The sequence below is a fragment of the Sturnira hondurensis genome, unplaced genomic scaffold (genome assembly GCF_014824575.4).
Source record: "Sturnira hondurensis isolate 20B ecotype Veracruz unplaced genomic scaffold, ASM1482457v3 Scaffold0002840, whole genome shotgun sequence".
Classification (NCBI taxonomy): Eukaryota; Metazoa; Chordata; class Mammalia; order Chiroptera; family Phyllostomidae; genus Sturnira; species Sturnira hondurensis.
This window is the reverse complement of record NW_028075471.1, coordinates 34,740,283-34,746,282: the sequence shown is the minus strand read 5'-3', so window position 1 is coordinate 34,746,282 and position 6,000 is coordinate 34,740,283.

Sequence of the window (6,000 nt, the reverse complement as noted above, 5' to 3'; positions counted from 1 at the left end):
TATTCTCAGATTGCTCCACTTTCTCCTTAGTGGCCCATTCCTTCATTAGTACAATAGCCTCTCACATATATCTCTGAGAATGCAAATGAAAATAAATTTTTAAACAATTTATTTATGTATTTTTATAGAGAGGGGAAGGGAGGGAGAAAGAGGGATAGAAACATTGATGGGTTGCTTGTCAACACCTCCCAGCTAGGGAATGAACTGACAACTTTTTGTTTTGCAGGATAACATCCAACCAACTGAGCCATGCTAGTTGGGATTAATGAAAATAACTTCTAAAGTTCTGTTCTCAGCATCATCTGTTTCACCCCCCCTCCCCAGTTTGGTTTGTTCAGCTCTGCCCACTGTCACTGAAACTTTCTTCAGATGTCTGGTGAGCTAGACCTTATGTTTATAAATGAGGGTCTAAGTTGATTAATCCAGAATATGCCTTTGTATATCTGATGAGGATTTCCTCTGAAGTTGTGTAGGCTGTACCCCACACCCAGAGCCCTCTCTCTGGGTGGGAGGGTGTGAGTAGGGCTAAGTAAGTGGTGAGCCTGTCCTCAGGCAGACTTCCCCTTCAGATCTGTAGGCAAGAGCAGGTGAGAGAGCTGGGAGCCCTTACAATAGCCTAATTAAGAAGAATTTACCCTGGAGATAGGACATATTAGTATTAGTGCAGTGCTTTAAGTTGGAACAACAAAAGGGGAGAAGGTGGTACTAGAAGTACCACCTAGAACTACTCCTAGAAGTGTTTGGTTGTCATAATTGTAGAACACTACAAGCATTTGTTGGAGAATAGTCCTGTGCAGAAAGAATTTTTGCTCCCCAAATGCCAAGAGTTTTGTTTGACAAACAATGCTACAGTGTGTTCAGTCCTGTATAGTCTCCTTTTCTCCAGTCTTACCTCCTTTATTGTCTGTTACGAAGAACCAGATTTGCCTCAGCCTCTGCACTCAGTATTCCTGGTAGGAACCCTTCCCACTCAGAAGAAACACCTGCTATCTCTGGAAGGGAGTTTGTGGTGTTTCTGCCAAAACTTGAGCTCTTGTGGCTGGGGCTCCTTAATTGGCCTGAATGTTCTGCTGTGCCTGCCCTTTTCTTTTGTTGACTCCACCCTTAGAGTTTCTGTAGAAATGCTTTGGAAAATACAGCACTACATTTTGTTTTAAGGCTTTAAATATTGATCATGCGTTCACAAATTTCAGTAGGATGAACTGAGTTTGGTTATTTCCACTAGGATGCCTTCTACTGGTGTCTCTCTACTTTCCATCTTCTTGTCTTCCCACCATCTCCATCAAAGAAAGAGTTAATAGTCTACTTTTTTCCTTGTACCCCCCGCCCCCCAATGTTAATAATGCACTAGGAAGTATTGTTCTAGGAGGTTTCCATGTATAATTGAGCAGCAACAACCCTGTGAGATAGGTACCATTGTCCTTCCGCGTAACAGATGGAAGAAGCTGACCTGGGAGGTTAAGTTATTTACTTAGGCTTTCAGGACTAGTTAAGTGGCAGAGTCCAGGCTCTTAACCGCTATGCTGTATCGCCTAACTTTGTGATACTGCCATTGTGTTGGTGTCTTTGTGCTTTATGCACGTTTACACATTTTGTTCTACTCTACTAGACTGAGTTTTTGGAGGAAAGAGTATCTCTGTTCTCTTCAGTATCTAACATTGTTCCTGGCCTGTAAGCACTCAGTGAATATTGACTAAATAGGCTGAGCCTTATGAAAATTTTACTTTCCTTCTGTGATTCAATATAACCAAATTAGAATTTTAAGATATTAATTGGAGCTAACGTATTGACAGCATGTAGTCATAATCTAGAAACAATTTTTATTGACTTAACTAATGATTTGCAAGAACTTTGCTGTCATGGTCAGATCAGTCGTATGAAAATAATGCATCAAAATTTAACCTTAAAGAAACCTAACTTGATCCACATTTCAGTGGGTTCCTCTTTTTCTACATCATTTCTTGGAAATGTGTTTTTAAAAAGAATTTAGTTGCTAGATTGCAAATACAGTACAAGTAGTCTAACTGACTTAGATACCTCCTTTGAAATTATGCTTAAATCTTTCCAAATGCACATAGATGTGTCCTGGGTTCTGTAAACTATGTAACATGGTTCTAATGAAATGATTATTTTACCTATAAAGTAAAAAGAACATTTTTAACACCTTATGAAAACTTAAGTTACTGGTCATATTTTTCATGGAGGATTCATTTTGTTGAATAGGAATGAATTTACAAAGGGATTTTTAATATTAAGTAGGTTCTAGCCCTAATTAAGACTAGTTTATTTACCAAAAGTTATAAAAATGGATAGAAGTGCTTTGTAAAACAAATTTAGAAAGATTTTTAGAGAAGAATATAGGTGGGTAAATACCATTTATTTTATTAAATTTGCTTTACATACTGGTATAATTATAGAAAGTTACAAATATATTTGAGAAGTATTACTGTAAAAGCTTGTCATTTAAGTTGACTAACCCTTGAAAGATATGGCTTCCTTCTCTATAGCTTGTACAATTTATGGGAAGTGCTGACTCCAATATTATAAAGGTGTATTTATAAATAATATTGAATTTAAAAAACTATAATTTTGGTAACCAAATAGTATTGCATTTTTGTGACTGAAACTATATGGTTGAGAACTTACGATGTGCAGCCTGGGGGCTAATTGTTGGGAATATAGGTTTGAACAAGACAAACATTTCTGTGCTCATCAGAGTTATTTTAGAGAGGGAATTATACATTATACAAATACCAAAATATTTAATTATAGGTTTGTCAGAGTTTCAAAGTATAGGATGCTGTGAAAATATGTATTAGGAGGCTTTTTCCTAATTGAGGTGGCCAGAGACAGTTATACTGCTCCTCAAGAGTGCCTATGAATTACCATATTTTCAGACTATAAGACGCATGCCCCCCCCCCAATTTGGGAGGAATAATGGTTGTTAATGCTGCTGTTGAGTTCTGTTTACATTTACATAAGTGAAATATTATGGTATGTATGTTATTAAGTATTTACCACATTTTTTGCTTAAAAATTGTTTTTCCTATTTTTCTCTAAAACCTAGCTGCATCTTATGGTCCAAAAAATATGGTGGGTACACAAAGGTGGTTGTGTATATGTGGTGGTAAGCGAGGGGAGGACTTTATATCAGACAGGGGAAAGATGAGTATAGCTAAAGCCACAAAAGGGTGGTATAAATTGAATCTAGTGATGTATTAAAAGGCTTATAGACCATAAATTTACTTTTTAGTATTTCTATATATGAAGAAAGTAAGAGGGGAACCTTAAAAACCCAAAATTTATTTATTAAAATATGTATATTTATTGTTACTAGTTTAACCTTCAGTTACCTTCAAAGTACTATTTGTTTTTTTCCATTGCTCAAAACACGTTTTTTAAGGTTTTTGAAAATTTTTTTTAATTTGAAGTATATTTTATCAATTATGCTATTACACTTGCCCCTTTTTTTCTTCCCCTTTATTCCCTTCTGCCCTGCACTCCCCTCCCCTTAGTTCATGTCCACGTGTCGTGCATATAAATTCTTTGGCTTCTCCATTTCCTATATTATTCTTAACCTCACCCTCTGTTTTGTACCTACCATTTATGCTTCTTATTCTCTGTACCTTTTCTCCCATTCTCCCCCATCCCTCCCCACTGATAACCCTGAATGTGGTCTCCATTTCTGTGATTCTGTTTCTGTTCTAGTTGTTTACTTACTTTGTTTTTGTTTTGTTTTTAGGTTAAGTTGTTGATAGTTGTGAGCTTGTTGTCATTTTAGTGTTCATATTTTTGATCATCTTCTTTTTCTTAGATAAGTCCCTTTAACGTTTCATATAATAAGGGCTGGGTGATGATGAACTCCTTTAACCTGGCCTTATCTGGGAAACACTTTATCTGCCCTTCCATTCTAAAGGGTAGCTTTGCTGCAGAGAGTAATCTAGATTGTAGGTCCTTGCCTTTCATGATTTTGAATACTTCTTTCCAGCCCCTTCTTGCCTGCAAGGTTCCTTTTGAGAAACCAATTTATAGCCTTATGGGAACTCCTTGGCAGGTAACTGTCTTCTTTTCTCTTGCTGCTTTTAAGATTCTTCCCTTATCTTTCGCCTTGGGTAATGTAATTATGATGTGCCTTGGTGTGTGCTTCCTTGGGTCCAACTTCTTTGGGACTCTGAGCTTCCTAGACTTCCAGGAAGTCTATATCCTTTGCCAGATTGGGTAAGTTCTGCTTTGTTATGTCATCAAATAAGTTTTCAGTTTCTTGCTCTTCCTCTTCTCCTTCTGGCAGCCCTATGGATTCGGAGGTTGGAACATTTAAGGTTGTCCTGGAGGTTCCTAAGCCTCTCCTGATTTTTTTGAAATTTTGTTTCTTCATTCTGTTCTGGTTGAATGTTTATTTCTTCCTTCTCCAAATCATTGATTCGAGACCCGGTTTCCTTCTCTCCACTGTTGGTTCCCTGTACATTTCCCTTTATTTCACTCTGCATAGCCTTCACTTTTTCCACTAGTTTGCAACCATGCATGACCATTTCTGTGAGTATCCTGATCACCAGTGTTTTGAACTGTGCATCTGATAGGTTGGCTCTCTCTTCATTGCTTAGTTCTGTTTTTGGAGTTTTGATCTGTTCTTTCATTTGGGCCATATTTCTTTGTCTGGGCACACCTGTTATATTGTAAGGGGTGGAGCCTTAGGTATCTGCCAGGGCGGGGCAACCCACTGCACTGTGTTGTGGTACTGTATGTGGAGGAGGGGTCTGAGGGGGAACAATGCCATTTGCTAGGCTCTTGGCTAGCTTTCAGTCACCTCCCTCACTACCCACAAGCAGATTGGGCCCCTGTGGTGCTGATTCCCAGGTGGGTGGGTTTGTGTACGTTCTAGGACCCTGTGGATCTCCCCAATGAACTCTCCTGTGAGGCTGGGAGTTCTCCCACCACTGCAACCCCCACAGGTTTTTACCACCAGAGGATATGGGGCTTTCTTTTCCCACGCTGGAACCCTGGGTTGTGTGGTCTGTCTTGCTCTCCAGTCATTTCTCCCAGTTTATTCATATGTAAATGTGGGACTGCTCAGTACACCAGCTGCTGGCTCACCTGCCCCAGGCTGCTGCTTTGCTGTGTATCCTTTCCACCCTGGCTGCCTGTCTCTGCCCCTTCTACTGGTCTCAATGAATGTTTCTTCTTTAATTCCTTGGTTGTTGGACTTCCATACACTTTTATTTTCTGGCAGTTCTGGTTTTTTTTTTTTAATTTGTTGTCGTCCTTCTTTTGGACATGTGAGGAGACAGAATTGTATCTACCTATGCCTCCATCTTAGCCCGAAGTCCAAGAGTTGACATTTTTATAGTATTGAATCTTCTTACTCCACCACATGGTCTCTTCATTTATTTTTAAATGTCCTTTAGTATATTTTATAATTTTCCTCCTATCTGAACATTTTTAAGTTAGCCTTATTTTTTATTGCTAGATTTTGTTGCTGTTGTGAATAGGATCTCTCTTTTTTTTAAATCCCCAGTGATGTTTTTGAAGTGATTATTACTATTATTTAGGGAAACTTTCAATTTTTCTATATTGCTCTTATGTTTAGCCACTTAGCCAAACTCTTATAAGTGACTCTAATCATTTCTCAACTGATTCCTTGAAACTTTCCTAAGTAGATCATTATCATCTTTTTTTAAAAAAAACATGTCACATCTTACTACAGTGCTTAAAACTTTCTAGATAGGTATGAAAAGTAATGGCCTTGGTGGGCATTTTTCTCCTGTCCCTGGCTTTATGGTAAAGCTTCTGACATTTCTCCATTAAGAGTGATGCTTTTTGTAGATAATGGTATAAAATAACTGGTTTTCCTCTATTTTTACTAATGTAAGATTTTCCCTTAAGACTGAGTTTAAATTTTATTTTAAGTATTAGAAGCATTCAGGTGATTGTGTTTTTTTTTATACTGCCAAAAAGTTCGTTTGGTTTTTAAGTAAAAATAAAATACGCTTTTTTTCATTTTCA